At 37.9% G+C, this 17187-nt stretch overlaps 1 non-coding gene across 1 annotated transcript; it reads left to right on the top strand.

The window, feature by feature from the left end:
• The first annotated feature begins 14150 nt into the window (after positions 1–14150).
• Positions 14151–14288, top strand: LOC142454067 (small nucleolar RNA SNORA7). Its single transcript, XR_012785597.1, has one exon. It is a non-coding gene; the product is annotated as a small nucleolar RNA SNORA7 (small nucleolar RNA).
• The last annotated feature ends 2899 nt before the right edge of the window (positions 14289–17187 follow it).

Raw genomic sequence — 17187 nt, 5'->3', positions numbered from 1 at the left:
GTCAGCAATGATATCTCTTTCTAGATGCTCTTTTGAATCCAACTTGAATGTTTGACAGCTCCTTGTTAATGTCCTGCTTCTGTAATTTCTAAATTATCTTGTAATTTCTAAATTATCTCTTACTTGCATATGATAGCAATGATATTATTCAACAATAAATGCATCTTTCTGGATCACCTTCCTTTAGTATTGGCAAATATACAGATATCTTCTTGTTGATTGGCCAGATAGGAAGGATAATGTCCTTTTGACCTTCTCATCGATCCATCCTTCAATCCATGGATCCATGCATCCATTCATCCACCCATCCATCCATCTATACATACATACTTATATCTAGTCTTCACTCTAGAATCTATCCATAATTTTATGCTAACTCTTTAAAAGACTAATGAAGTAATAGTCCTTGGCCTTCATTATGAAAAAAATATCCATCAACTCCAATAAATGCAAGAGAAATATAGCAGTGAATATTTAACTAATTAAATTTTTATGTAACCATAAAGCTTTTTCATTGGTATCAGTTGGATATTTGGTCTGATGTTGAAAATAAAAATGCACAGAATTTGTAGCCATTTTTATGGGTTATGTTGCGTTTTATAGCTATTACTGAGACTCCTTTATGGATGTGATATATTTGGAAAGCATAAATAAAAACTATTGTGTAACTTGAAAAAGAAGCTGAGATATGGTGATGGCAACACACTGGAGGAGCAGATATCGCAAGATGAAATCTTGATTTTGTCCTTTTCGGGTAAATTTTAAAATAGAAAAATCAAGCATTAAAATTCATCACTGATCTCAAATCTGCCAGTTCCTCACTGGCCTCTTTCTTCTGTAATGATAATTATTGTGATAATATATCATGAATTATTCCTAGTTGATAATTAAATGATGCAACAAAATAATATTTGATGACTATAAAAATTTGTGAAGCTGTTCTTTAAGAAAAAGTAACTTGCCTCATCTGTCATTTTCACTGTATAGCAGAACTGTTTGAAGAATTATTTCTGATGTACTAAATTAGAAGCATTCTTGATTCTTATGTGGCTCTGATATTTATTTACTTTGTCACTTAGAAAGAATGATAGCCTCCTGTGTTTATTGCACAAGACTATCAATTTGGAATACAAAGATAAATTCAACACAAGCTGTGCCTTTGTAGAATGAAGGGAAAATGTACTTCTAAATGAATAATTGATGTTATATTTTTGTGGAGTAATAGTTAGAAGTGTCCAGGGATTAAAAGAAAGTGTTTTAGAGAAATTGACTTTTAAGCTGAACTTTGACAATGAATGACTTTACCAGACAAAAGAGTTTCAGATAATTTAAAAAGATAGGCTGTATATGCATATATATATATATAAAAGGTACAGCTCTGTAAAAAGAGGGAGAGCTTAATCATTTAGGAAACAATAATAGATAATTCCCTGCAACAATAAAATCTAGTGAATGTGACTGATACTTAGAAAATAAGATGCGTGTAATTAGCAGGACAGTAGCATCCCAACTCACCTAATTTGAGCACAATAGATGCAGAATGAGTTTAAATATATTGGCTCGGATGCAGCTGGTATAAAAACTGAGCATTTAATGGGTCATCCTGTAGGCTATAGGGAAACAATCAATTCTATTTACATATAAGAATGCGGCACAATGCTTGCATGGAGAAGTATCCGGTGGAAATCGTTTGAATTATATTTTTTAAAAGTTACTATCTGAAAAGGAAAGGATGAAACATAATGCATTAGTAATAGTAGTCAATCTGTCTCGAAGTAAGGATGGTGAGACCTTGTCCCTTGTACTTGGGCCATTAGTCAGGAGAGATCAGTCCGTGGACAAGGACATCTTGCTTGGTGAACTATAAGGGTGGCAACACAGAGAAAAACCTTGGACAAGATGGATCGGCACAGTGGTTGTAACAGTGGGCTCAAACATAAAAACTATTTTGAGCATGGAGCAAGGTTATTTGGCATGTTGTACATAGAACCAACTTGACAACACCTCCCAACAACAACAAAGAGAGGACAGAATATCACCTGGAGGTAAGACAAGGCGTCATTCAAACAGAATAAGTAGCCCAGAAAGAGGCAGGAGTGAGGGGAGCACAGGAAGTCACTGCAACCTGAGGAAAGTTCAGGGACATTGGATGGCTGAAAGGGCCACTATTTGGTACCAGGAGTGCTTCTAGAGAAATAAAATCATAAACACAGGCTTCTTAACTTGGCTCTCCACCCTGACTAGTCTTAACACTAGTAATGCTACTTCAACAAACCAAAGCATGATCAGTCTGCTACTCTTACTAATACATGATGTGAAATAGCAAAGACAATACATAAAGTATCACCACCGATAGATGAGGTGCTGGTTAAAGGAGAGGCTCTGAGTGATTGCATGTTTGTTATTTTCCAGGAGTTTTGTAAGGATGACAAGTAGAGGGAAGCTGGTTGGCTGGTCCTTCTTACAATGGAAAGGGTGATTAAGGAGAGGGATGGTCTCAGAGCCTCTGAAGCGTGCTTCAGGTGCAGACTAATGGATTTGAAAACTTCCATCTGTGCTACAAAGGAGAGCCTTCTCTCCTCTAGTAAAAGAGCTGACATTGCTGGGAACCAGGTCCAGAGTCTCATTATGTGAGTGGCTGAATCACAACGGCAGCTGAATTGCAGATCTAGAGCAGTGTCTCACAACTCTCTCACGGGAGTGAGTTGCACTGAGCCATTTGTATTGCTTTATAGTTTAACTGTTCATTTCTTGTGTTATATATCTATCTTTATATATATATATATATATATATATATATATATATATATATATATATATATATATATATACACATATATATAACAATTATTTATTTATATATAATTATTAGCAATCTGGTTTTGTCTCTCCAGAGAACCCCGTCTAACACATTTTGTCAAAGCGCAGACCGAACATAAAAGGGACCATTATAAATTAACTATACCTGCCTAGAGTCGCTGCACAAGGAGCCCTGGTGGTGTAGTGGTTTATGCCATAATCTGCTTGTCTTAAAATCCGTGACTTGAACCCACCAGCCACTGTGAGGGAGAAGGATGATGGCTGGCTGCCCCTGTAAAAATGTCAAGTATCGGCCATCTAGCTCAGAAGCGGCTGGAAGTGGCAGTAAGAAGTGTGCTCCCCCCACCCCCCTTCCCCGGCCCAGCAGCGGATGATGGACTGTGGATAACTCTTTTGCATATAGACCACATGAGGGCCAAGACTACATATGTCAAAATTGTGGAGAGGTGGGCTTCAGAATTAGGGCTCACAGGAAGACTGATAGTCATGGGTAAAATCATACTGATGTTACTACAAGGAGACAGGAACAACCCCACGGAGTCAGTACCTGCTTCTGCAGAAAGTCGCTGTGGACGCAGGTGGAAAGACATGCAAAGAGAAAGTAATTAGCGCCCTCTTTGAAGCCAAAGAGCGAGTGGCCTTTGCCTGGCTTTGAGGGGTAGGTGCCACTGAGTGGCATTGCGGATGGAGTTTTCTGTGGCTGCACTGAGCATTACACAGTGGCTTAATGAGGAAGATAGCAGTTCTTTCAGGTTTCTGATGAATAATCCAATCATGGTTTAGCTGAGACCTCTGCTCTGCGTGTTTAAAGTTTTAATCTAATTGTCGATCGGGCTGCTTTTCTTTGCAAGGTTCAGAATTCTCTCCCAAATGCATGCCCTTGCTGGCAGAAGGATCTCTTGTGTTGCCGCATCCTGTATGCCGAGTCCCCGTTTTCTTAGTGACGGTTAGTGGGTGGTGCTGTCTTTTTGCACACAGCTTTTCATCATTCTGCTCCTGGGTCCGCTTGTGAACATGGCAGCTTAGTTCTTCAAAGTCGACATGAGACTCTCTCCCTTCAGTTTGCTCCCCTTGACAATGGTTGTCCGCAGTGAACAGCTTGACATAGCACGATCTTTGCCATAGGTAGACGGGAGGCATTGTGCTTGCTGTCCAGAATTATGCAAGAATGTGACTCATTGGGGGGAAATCTTAGAATTCTGCTTATTACAGACTATCGGGGGTACTAGCAATAGTAACCATGGTTTAGAAATCAGAAGTTTTAATTAGAATGAAGGGCAGTTTATGTAGAAGAAGGAAGATAGTAAATTAAGGAATGCAATAGATGTTCCACGGCATGTTGGTCATAAACGGAAGTGTTTACACTTTTATCATAATATTCATTGTACAGTACCCATTTTATTATATTACACGTGGGTTTAGGGATTAAAAACAAGATTAAAAACATAAAGAACTCATCAAAAGGACTAAGAGGGTTGGAAATGCAACATAAATAAGACTCTGGAAGCGAAGTTGGTTTGCTTTCACTGCTCACAGGCATGACGATGAGTTCTCTGGGTGTTTCATTTTGTACACACTGTCTGAAGTGATATTACAAGTGTGGAGTTTCTTTTGGATATTCAATTGATGCTGGATGATATAGTGCATTAATTAAATAGGATAGCTTCTTTTCATGCTTAGCACTTCATCCAAGTGCATTATAACAAACATTTTCACATACATGCCCTACACACTGTTCAAAACGCATTGCCATTAGTCTAGTCCAAACCAGAGTAGTTATGAGTGGGACTGCTAACCACAAGGTCAGCAGTTCGAAACACCAGCTGCTCCGTGGGAGAAAGAGATGGATTTCCAGCCCTATGTTCAGTTAACGCCTCGGAAAGCCCCAGAGGCAGTTCTAGCCTACCTCCCTGGGTCAATATGAGTGCATACTGTTAGCTTTTGAATTTCTCGATAGAATATAGAAAGTGCACTCAGGTTTGAAACAAATCAATAATTTAGTGTAATGTAGGTCTAAGTGAAGTGTGATTCGACAAAATGAAAGCAAATAATTTACAATGAAACTAAAAGGCAATAATGACATTTTTTTTTCAAAGCTTTTTAAAATTAGTTTCTAAATAAAATTCTTCAGACGGGTCTAAGTGAGCCAAGATGTTGAACATCTCTTACCAGGTTGGCTAGGCAGGGTCTGTGATTGTTGAAGCCCAAGACCCTTTCTCTTTTAGGCATCCCACAAAGGGCCCGCATAAATCTCTTCATTTTCTGTGTGTGCTATCATGGACAAATTTTCATAAGCGCTGTTCCCAGCTCAGGGATTATCATGGAGATGCTCACAGGTAAGACATTGGATCTTGTGGAATTTATATTCGAGAAGGGAATAGTCAATTTTTAAACACTAAGTGAGGAAAAACGCATGTCAATGAATGACAAAAATAGAGAGATAACATATGTTTGAATAATGTTCAACATTTTTGTTTGTGTTTTGTATGATTTCCTGTATATGAATCCAGAACTGGCATATCTATGGACAATAATTGGATTGATAATAGTCCAGGGTCATGGCAGTAATAGATGGGAGAAGCCAGGAGCTAACTGCGATGCGTACAAGAAGAAAAAGTTCTGAAATTGAGCTGTGATGATTGCACAAGTATTTTTAATATGATCAAAAATAAAATTGTATGATAGGTGAAACATATACCAATAAAACTATTTTAAAAGTAAATAATAATGTTAAGCATTAAGAAGCAAATACAGGTCATGTGATGCAGAAATTGCTATAAGGTTTCCTGGTTTATAATTCTTTATGGAAACACACCGTTACATCTTCCTTCTGTGGAGTTTTGGTGAATTCAAGTAACTAACCTCTTGGTTACTGGCTAAGTGCTTTCATCACTGTATAGCAGGACTCCCTTACAGAGGAAAATGCATGATAATGTAGCAATATTATATGTGATAAACTTATGCTAAAATTACTCATTGTTTCATCTAAAACTCAAATAAACGTTGTTATTCTATTTACTATTTTGTTGTTGTTAAACTGGGAAACGTTAAGAAGGCTAACCCCCCAATCACAATGCACAGGCCATGTAATAGAAATGCGAAAGTGAGTTTTCTATTGCCCTGTTTGTAATGGTACTTTAGATACAGAAGCTTGACTACTTCTACTCTTGCTGTTATATGGCAGAGGGATCATCAGAATCTGATCTAGATCTCAGTTGTCCTATTTTTTAATATGACACTTCTCTGAAACATACTGTGACTTTCTACCATTAGAATTAAAATCATTACTATCTTTTTATTTCAAAGAAATAGTCCCAAATCCAAGTTTTGAATCCCAACCCTTGGGATTCAAGTACTGTTAATTTTATATTTGAAGATTTTGTTGTAAGGAAAACAGACAGCTCTATGGCACAAAGTCCGTTATTATTTTTCCATTGTACAACTCCAATTAAATTGTTCTCCTGTGATCTTAGATTATTCTGCAGGCAGGATTGTGGTGGTAGTGGTTTAGTGCTGTTGAGGCACTTCTGACTCACAGGGACCATGTGTACAACACAATACAGTGCCACCACCATGCCTTCTCCCATCCTCACAATTCTCCCAGTGTTTGAGCCCACAGTTGCAGCCAGGGTGTCAATCTATCTTGTACGTGAGTTTTCTCTTTATTGATGCCCCTCTACTTTATCAAGCATGATGTCTTGAGACTCATCTCTCCTGAAAACATGTCCAAAAATAGGTGAGGCAAAGTTTTGCCATCCTTGCTTCCGATGTGCAAGTGGGACTACATTAGAATAATCGCAATTTATGTAGTTTCCTACTTGAAAATATTGCAAGGCATAGGAGTAAACAGAAGGAAAGAAAGAAAGAAAGAAAGAAAGAAAGAGAAAATTTGAAATTCTAAAAACCTAGGATTGGGCTTCATATTTAATTTTTACTATATACACTTTTTTGAATCGGCTGAATATTTGTCTCATTAGTATAATCTGTAAAATGGAGCTTGCTTATATCATAAGTATGTTGTTGTAATCAAGTGAATTCATTAGCCTTTTGCATGCAGTACCAAGGAAATGGAATGAGTTCTTCAGAGTAAATTCAAAATTAAAGAACATATCTGTGGTAGTTACATAATCTGGTATCAATTTGGGACTTTAGAGGATTAAGAGTGAAGGGGTGGAGTCTGGTTGGTCAATCAGATCATAGCCAATGAAGCCTCTGTGTAGGCATGGCCTTTTCCTGAGAATTCTGGTAACTCTGAATTGTCCTCGTTGGAGGTGAGAGGGTCTCTCTTGTTCTACTCACTCCCTTGGAGATGCTCTACTGACAAGAGTCACTGTATGGGAGACATTGCAGCTGACAAGACACATGGAACTATGCTCGTGCCCAGAGCTGGAGAAGCCACATGGGCCTACCCTGATGCAGTCGTGCTGAGATGCTTACAATGACACTGGATCTACAAGACTTTCCACCCACTCACCTGTGACCCTCCTATACTCGTGAGCATTGCATGTATGTCGTGAGTCTGAAGAGGACTTTATAGATTGGTATCAGACATAGGGGTTAATATTGGACTTATGGGCTTGGACTAGACTGAGTTGGATGCTTTCTTGAAGTACTATTAACTGTTGTATAAAACTCTCTCTTATAGACATATGAGTTTCTATGGATTTGTTTCTCTAGTCTACGCAGACTAACACAATATCCATCCAAATTTGATCTGTCAAATCACACCATGTGTCTGAAAATTGTGGTTAAGTGGGATTATTTGAATTGACTCCATTATCCATTTTTTTAACTCCCATCAAATGACTGGAAAGGAAAATACAAAGATTATATATGAGATTCTAATGAGTAAATATATTAGTTTTATCATTCAATTTGGGTATAAAATGAGTCATATTGGGTATAAAACGACTATAAAATGAGTCATCTTAAATCAGAATAGGAGTGTCTCAAGACTACCAAGAAAAAGACAGAAGCTTCAGTGTTGGCAGCAGCCAACACAAAAGCGACAACAGCAGACGAGACTATGGAGTAAAGTGCAGGCTTCCTGCCCCATAGAGTGAGTGGCTTCAGGTAGGAGGGCAACTTTTAGAAGGGGGTGTCTTTTGTGCTTCTACTAGCACTAAAGAAGCTTTATAACATTTTCCAAAGCAAGGTAAGGGCAAATGGGATGCATGACAGAGGTTAAGAAGTGTCTGTCCACACAGCTCAGAAGAGGAGCTGTAACACAATATTCCTGACCCTGATTGAAACCTACTATTTTCCCTATAAATCCTTATAATCACAAGTATTGTCTGAGTTCTGTGTGACCACTGTAACAGATTATAGAATCCATCAGGGAAGTCAAGTGTCCTGGTAGGAATGGGAGGTGTCAGAAAGGGTAAACAAAGTCAGAGGTTGGAAGTCACCTTGATCTCTGCCTCAGAGGAATCATCCTCGGGCAGATGTGGAGTTAAATTCTTCTCATGTCTAGTGAAGCCAGAGGAGGCTGGACATGGCCCTTAAGTTCTTTCTTTAAAAGAAAATCTAAAAAAGTAACTTTGAAATTATTCTCAACTCTCTGTCTTTATCATAGTGAACCTATAGACAGAGGAGAACCACTTCTGGGGGTTCCGAGACTGTAACTGGTTCTCACTCAAATCGCACTGCCTTCCTGGTGAGCCCTTGTGAGTTTCTGAGGCGGTTTACTGGAGTAAAAAGCCTGCTCTTTTCTCTTATGGAGCTGTGGGTGGTTTGGAATTGCCAACCATGACAAACACACACTTCACCAAAGCACCACCAGGGCTTGACAGGAGTAGGAAGTCTGGTCTTTCTTCCCCGGAGTGGCGGGTGGGTTGACCTGCTCGTCCACTACAGCACAAGGGCTATTCAGAATTGATTCAATGACAGTGAGCTTTAAAAAATTGGATGATTTCTCATTATTATGATTAATACAATCTCCATACCAAAAAAAAACACCAAACTCACTGCCATGGAGTTAATGCCAACTCTTAGCAACTCAATCAGGCAGAGTGGAACAGATCCTGTGAGTTGTTACTCAGTCTTATTCCCAGAGGGGTATACATATTGCCAGATGAATCCCTTCTTTCTCTTACAGTATAGTAATTTGCTTGTACTATTAAAAAATTTTAAACTGGTTTCACAATCTCATTTTCCATCTTTTGTACATGCCCTCATTCAGTTTTTCAATCTAATAATATTAAAAATAACATATGAACCTGGCATTAATTATAAATTTAATAGAAAATGATCATTGTTTTAGATATGTTTTTGATCTGTTGATTATCACAGGAAGACAAATAGAAAGAAATTGTAGAAACTTTTTAATAATATCTAGAAGCTTCTTATTATTCAAAAAATATAAAGTTATTAAGGGAAAATTAATGGAAAATTAGAAGTGAAATTCATTACTGAATAAGAAATAAGATCAAAAAGCATGTTTTTCTTTAATTCCCTAAACATTCTTACTTCAAAATTTTTACATAAAATGAATTTACTTCAAAAGTACAATGAAATTTTGTATTTATGTAATGTAATCAAAAATTTATTTATTCATTCATTCATTCATTTATTTATTTATTAAGACATCTTTTTATTGGGGCTCATATGACTATTATCACAATCCATACAAACATCAATTGAGGAAAGCACCCTTATGCATTCGCTGCACCCGTCATTCTCAAAATTCGCTTTCCACTTGGGTTCCTGGAATCAGCTAGGTTTCCCTTTTTTACTCCCTCCCTCTCCCTTCCCGCTCTCCCCTTTCCTCTGCTCCCTTAATAGTTTATAAATAATTATTTTATCTTATCTCACACTGCCCGGCGTCTCCCCGCACCCACCTTCCCATATCCCATCTCCCAGAGAGGAGGTTACACATAGTTCTCCAAGATCGGTTCTCCCTTTTTACACCCCCTTCCCTCCCGGTGTCACCACTCCCACCGCTGGTGTTGAGGGGTTCATTCATCCTAGATTCCCATTTAAAAGACACTAAACAAGTCTTTTCTTGAGGCTATAAGAAAGTGAACACTATTAAATTAAGCACTATGTGTTTCTTCTTTAATTGCAGTGAGATGATACCTGACTATCAGCAACAACTAAAAACAACAGAATAGAGGCTATTTGGGTGTTTACAATCACAATTCCTCAATTCTTCTCCCTGGGCACTTGTCCCAGCCTGACTAACATCACTACTTCTACCCTTAAAATGGGGATGACAATCACTTTCTTTCTTGTTCTCTCTCTCTCTCTCTCTCTCTCTCTCTCTCTCTCTCTCTCTCTCTCTCTCTCTCTCTCTCTCTCTCTCTCTCTCTCTCACTCACCCTTAAAATCATTTGGAAGAATCATAACCAGCAAAGATGAATCAGCAAATTCCTAGGTCAACAATGTAAGCAGTCTGAATATAATTCACTGACTGAGACATATCCAAAAATAAAACTGTCCTGATTTGTCATTGTTATTAATTAAATAAGCAAATATGCTTGGGGCCTGCAAACAATCACTTCTGACTATGTGGACTCCTCTGGGAGGTGCTGGATTTTAAAAAGGCTTAATGAATGTTAGCATCATCCAGAGCTAGAGATTATTTGTGTTCAATTGATTTCTGAATGTCCCCTTTTAAGACTCACCATTTTGGCAATGGATGTGTAGAGAAATATCAATGTGGAAAAAACAAAACTTGTGAGAAAAGAGCCAACCTCAACTGTAGTCAAGTGGATGGAACAAAACAAAAGCAAAGAAAACCCCCCAAACGCCCACTTTATCCTCATGAAAAACATAAGCCAATACATATAACACACCCTATTCTAGAATTTCAATCACCCGGAAAGTCAGGGAACTGGCAAGTCACTATTTCTGGGTGCTTTACAGAAGTAACTTGTCTAAGCCTTCCAGGTTTGTCCCTCCAATCTCATTCTGTTTTCCAACTACACCCCACCGCCCTTTTCGGAGGAGTGGGTAGAGTTGACATTTCATGCAAATCACCGTGGTCCCCTTTGGTTATGATTTTGTTTGTTAGCCTTACTTCTGCCTGGACTGTTACCTCTCCATTCTTGATCTGCTTTCTCCCTAACAGCAGGGTTTCCTCCTTCGGTGTCAAAAACAGTAAGATCAGGAGGGTAGATTAGAGATGCTCAGTCTCCTCCCCTTCGCTGCTTTCAGTCGCTGAGGTCAGAACTACCACCGTTTCACATTTACCTTCTTTTAAGTGGAGAGTGCCACACATGTAGTCAACGAGTTTGAAAACCATAATCGTCTCTACCTTCCTGCTCAGGTTGGCTGCAGCGTTAAAGGCTAGAAAATAAAATAGTATTGCTTGACAGCATGTAACTAGTAAAATATACTGACTTGACTTTGGATAGAACAATGACTCTTCAATTCATCTGTTTAACAGCATAATTAATGGAGCACATCATATTTATTTTTAAAATGATGTGGTTAAACCTTTTGTTTCTCAGCTCTCTCCTCCTCTCGCTGCAAGCTAACACTTATAAATGTCAGAGAGATAAAACGCCCTGAAAGATTCCTGTCCTTTCAGTGTAAATGCTGTTAGCGTGATCCCGAGGAAGACTGATGCAATATTTCATGTTCAGATTGAAATGTGAATTTTGTTTCACTTGAAATTCCTCTGAAATCTCACTTGGAATTCCGCTGAAATCTAGAATTACTTACAGAGAAGGGAACTATTATTGTTAGTTTAATTTATTTAACAAGTGCAATTTCTGCCTCTCTGAGTTTAAATAGTATATCTGTAGCCAAAAGATGTTCAGAGTTCTAACTTCCTCTTCTGCTAACTAGGACAGTGTGTGGGCAGCTATGTTAGTCAGCAGAATTACCCATCTACAGTGATGAGTAAGATCTCCTTAACCTTTTCCAAAACGTATTGTACACACAAAGACACTGGAAATGTTCTTTAATTCTTTTTAGAGAAACAGAAAAAAATGTGGAAACAAAAACATTTGGAATAAATGCGAATCCCAAATGGTTTTAAAAAGAAGACAGTAAACTACTTGGAGATTTTAATCAGAAAGATGGAGTAGTTAAACATTTTATGTATTCCAAAAGTCTAAAATGTTTGGAAGTACAACTGAAACAGTAACAGTCTAATTTGAGATTATTTAAACCCAATTGAGATTCCTAGGAGAGTGCTTTTTTTTAAAGGTGTTTATATGCCATAGAATCAAGGTGTTGTTGTTGTTTTTAATTAAAATTAATATGTTCAAGAACTATTATAGTTTTTGTCCCAGCATATTTGGCAAAACTAATGTTCAAGTATGTTGAACTAACAACGTCCTACTGAAGCCTCATGATTAGAGCTGATAAACTAACTGAAAAGATAAGTGTTCACAATGTAATGAAAATGAAAAACTTGTAGGGTAAGAGATCAATTTAATTTCCTGTTTCGTAGAAGTACTTTTCAGAATGTAATGACTGTTTTATAAAAAACATCATATATTTTTTATTTGTTACATTTCTTATGGTCCAGTTCTTCAACCACATTTTTAATGGAATTTAATGTAGTTCCCTGTCCCTTTCACTTTGGAATTAATTATGTTACTTGCTTTAATGAATAAAACTAGTCATGAGTGATTGTATATGGTTTCCAATTCAAAGAATTAAATGGACTTACATGTTGCCATTTACCCATTTTCATGTCTGCCATTATTATGTGAAGAAATTGTATAGCTAATCAAAAAAAGTGATGAGATATTTGAAGCAGAGTTGCAAATGTTACTGTGCTAGTCTGGGTTGATTAGACAAACAAATTCATAGGCACTCATATGTTTACAAGAAAGGGCTTTATATAAATGAGTAATTGTATAATAAGAAAACATCCCAGCCCAGTCCAGATCAAGTCCATGAGTCCAAGATTAGCTCATACATCTGATACCAGCCTAATAAATTCCTCTTCAGACTCATGCAACATGTGCAATGATGCCAAACGTAGGAAGATCACAGGCCAGTGGGTGGAAATTCTCGTGGATCCAGTGGCGGTGGAAGCATCTCAGCACTATCATGGGACTCCACATGACTCCTCCAGCTCCAGGGCTCTGGCTCCATCAGGGTAGCTCCATGTGGCTTGTCAACAGGAATGCCTTGCAGGGAGAGTGTATGTGCTGCCTCCAGGTAGGAAGACACGAGCTACAAGATTCCTCAGGAGAAGGCCATGCCCACACAGAGGCCTTACTGGCTATGGCCTGATGCAACTGCCACAGAATTCACTGGCATTTGAATTAGTTTCATTTACTTCATATGAAACAGACTCATCCAGTTAAATGCAGATGTGTCTTAGTCTAAACGAGCTCATTCTTACAGTGAAATCCTCTATAGAAACAAGTGACGGTTGTCTTAAATCACTAGCATTTGCTTTAAAATATTCATTTAAATACTAATGATATAAAATAAACCATATATATATAATTTGCACAACTGATATATTTTATAGTCGAATACCATTTTCAGAATATCAGCAGCACAAGACAATTGCTATGACAATCATTGTAAAACATGTCCTCGGAGGGCCTGCTGGCATGGTTGCACATTGGGCTGCTGACTACAAGGTAAGCAGTTTGAAAAAACAGATTTCCTTGGACTAGTATGTACTCATGCTCTCCTCTCCTTTTCCACCCTATCCACTGGCAAACACAGGTATGCTTTCTATCAGAATACACATCCATATATTTAGACTTTTTCATAAATAACATTATGATGTAGCTACTCCTTTTGTAAACTCATCTTTTACTATTTTGGTGAATGCTTACACAGTACATTAGGTGGCTGTGTGACAATTTCCACAAAATTGTTCAGTGACATAAGTTACATGTTGCCCATGTATCAAAATTCTATTTAAATGCATCCTGTTTGTTCCATTTCCAGAACTTGGGTCTCTGGGAAACCATACTCATAGGTAATATTCTTTTTGTGAATTAATCTGCTATTTCACTATCATCATGGGATAGATGTGCTTCAAGGCTTAATGACTATCTCAGGGTATGAGTGTCAAGGGGTCCTCTGGTCTCAATTGGTTCTGTTAAGTCTGGATTTTTAACTATCTAAATGCTTTTCCACATTTTCCCCTCAGTCTTTTCACTCTTGTGACTCCGACCCAGAAGTTCAGTTACAGTAATTGAGTAACATCTAGTTCTGATTCCATAGTAGTTGAGGCTGTGGTTTATTAGGCTATTAGCCCTGGAAATTAAATTCTTCACTGAATTCTTAGTTTTCCTATTTCCCTTTTGCTTTTGAGAAGTAGGGACCAATGATTGCCTGATGATGGTTGACAGCAAGAATTCAGGAATCCAAGTACTCTTAATGTTAGTAAAATACAAAATATTGACCTCCCAGGATCGCATGTGGAGAATAGTTAGTATTCTGCCAGCTTCGGAGACGGGAGGGAAAACAAGCCTGTCAGAGACCCATTCCATTCCCAGTTTGCTCAGTAGCTGGTGATTGGAAGATACTCTGCGACAATGTAAAAATATAAAACAAAATATTTTGTAAGTATTCATTAATTTAGGTATCTCATCTCCTAGCACACTTATTTTTAAGAATAATCCATATGTGAAAATTTGTCAATGACGTATGGCTTTTTACTTGTGGAATAACATTCAGTTGTGGGAATATACACCAACTGTCCTATTCATTTGACTTTGATGACTTTTGGATTGTTTCCAGGTTGAGACTCTTGAAAGTAAAGCTGCTGTGAACCTTCAAGTACACTCATTGGTGTGGCATGGCATCTGTTTCCATTTCTGTACATCTACTTTAACTTGGACGAAATAAAGCCAGAATACTCCTTAGAAGTGAGGACGGGGAGACAACCTTTGCTCATGTCATCACGAGGCTCAGTCCCTGAAGAAGGACAAAAGTAGAAGTTAACAAGAAGAAAGAGGGAGAGAGAATTTGGACAGAGGGAGAGGGCAGAGAAGGGAAGAAGGAGGGGGAGGGGGAGGAGGTAGAGGGAGAGAGACAGAGAGAGACAGAGAGAGAGAGAGAGAGAGAGAGGCCCTCAACTAGATGGAGTGACACAGTGCCAACCCCTCTGGAATCAAGCTGAACAATGTTCTTTTGCCTATGGTTAGCCCTGGAGCAGGCAGTGTTTCATTCAACTCTACATACATACGTCTCTGTGAGGTGAAACAGACTCCACAACACCTAACAGCAATACTTTAAAACCACTTTAAAACCACACAATTGTGATTCATGTAGCTTTAAAGTAAAACTTTGAAATCTGGTAATATTGACACTCCCATTTTGCTCTTTTTAAAATAAAAATTCAGTATTTCTGTTTTACATTTTCGAATACACCTGTCAAATTACATAAGATGTGAGTGAAGTTGGATAGGTATTGTGCTGAATTTAAAGATTAATTTGGGGAGAGCTGGTCTCTTAATGCTGGTGTAGTGGTTATGTTGGGCCAAGATCCAGTCCTCATGACCAACTGTTGAAAACCACTAGCTGCTCTGGGTGAGAAAGATGGGGCTTTCTGTTCCCATCAAGAGTTACCATCTCTCAAACCCACTGGGGCAGTTCAACCTTTTCTTCTTGGGTCACTATGAGTAGACATCAACTCACTGGCTGCAAATTTGGTATTTGACCTCCTATTATTGACTCTCCCCATCCATTAATATGATACCCAGCCATTGTTTACAATGTCTTTAATTTCTCTCATCGATGTTCTGTTTTTCCCCCACCAAATTCCCTCATCTTTGTTAGTGGTTTATAATGACCAATTATTGAACATCTCTTCAAATTTCTCCTTTATTGCTGATTACTTTTGATGCTGATTTAAATGATATTGCTTTTTAATTTCAGTTTGAGTGGTGACTGCTAGTATTTAGAAACATGACACTATTTCTGTTAATAACATTCCTAATTAATTGATCTGGTATTACACAACTTTATTAAGCTCACTTATTTGTTCCAGTAGCTTAGTTTCTAAATTTGTTTAAGTTTTTATAACAATATAGCATCAGCTACCAAAGAAATTTTATTTGTTCCCTTTCTACCTAAATGTCTATGAGTTCTTTTTTCTTCCCCATTTAGAATTGCTAGGACTGCTAATATTACATGAAATAGAAGCAGTAAGAGTAAATGTATTTGACCTATTCTGTATTATTAGAGAAAGCACACACTTTTCACTATTAAATCTGATATTAGCTACATTTCTTTCCTGGATATCATGAACTAAGCTAATAAACTTTGCTAACATTTCTAGTTTGTTGAGTGATTTTAATAAAAATGAATGATTAGTTTTCTTAATTTATATTTCTGCTATCTCTTGAATTTTTCAAACAGAGCACTATATTGACTGATGTTTGCTGAACTATTTTTATATTACTAGGATATATTTTGAGTTTGATTTGCTAAAGGCTTTTTAGAATGATTGTATCTTTGTTTGTGAAAGATTTGTTCTATTATTCTATTTTAAGAATAATATTGACCATAAAGAATTTATATGGAAATACTATTTTCTCTAATTTTTCAGGAAAAGTTTGTACAATACCAATACTACTTCATCCTTAATATTTGGGTCAATTTTACTGTGAGTCCATTTGTGAGTGGTGTCTTCTTCCTTGATATGGTTAAAGTTGCATAGTCAGTTTACTCATATTTAATAGATCGATATGGCTATGTAGGATCTGCCCCTTTTTTGCTGAGTCACTGTCTTACAAGTAGTTTGTCCTCTTTATCAAAATTGCTGACTTGTTGATGTTAAGTTGTTAAAGTTATTTCCTTATTGTGGTAGTTATGTAATCATTTGTCAATTTGAGAAGATTGTGGGATATAAAAAGACTTTCCCAGCTTGTCTCCCCCAAATACATATCTTAGACTTAGGACACTGCTTGCAACTAATGGTAAAGGATTGTCAAGTTATCTCCCTGAAGACTCCAGCCTTCCAGAGCAAGCAGATACCATTGTTTCTCCCACAATGGGTGGGGCTCACTCCCTGCCGTTAGGGACAGTGATTGCTTCCCCTGAAAACTTAGTCTAAATAAAGTCTCCAGCTCTAGGGCAATCAAGGTTAGGGCACCATCCTGAATCTAGCATCCGCCCATCTTATCACATGTATACCTAATCCCTTCTCTTCCTATTGCATATATACTCCTAGATTGTCCCCCTCCCATTACTATATACCTATAGTATAGCCCTTTCCTGTGATGCATGCCTTTACCTGTAATTAGTGGGCTTGAATGTCCCTAAAGATATATAAGCCTTGTTTAGCAATCCATCTCTCTCTCTCTCTCTCTCTCTCTCTCTCTCTCTCTCTCTCTCTCGCTCTCGCTCTCGCTCTCGCTCTCGCTCTCGCTCTCGCTCTCGCTCTCGCTCTCTCTTTCTCTCTCTCCTGCTCTGTACCACCAAGAAGAGCTG

This window comes from Tenrec ecaudatus, chromosome 7, assembly GCF_050624435.1.
Source record: "Tenrec ecaudatus isolate mTenEca1 chromosome 7, mTenEca1.hap1, whole genome shotgun sequence".
Taxonomy (NCBI): Eukaryota; Metazoa; Chordata; class Mammalia; order Afrosoricida; family Tenrecidae; genus Tenrec; species Tenrec ecaudatus.
This window is presented reverse-complemented; position numbering and strand designations above follow the sequence as displayed.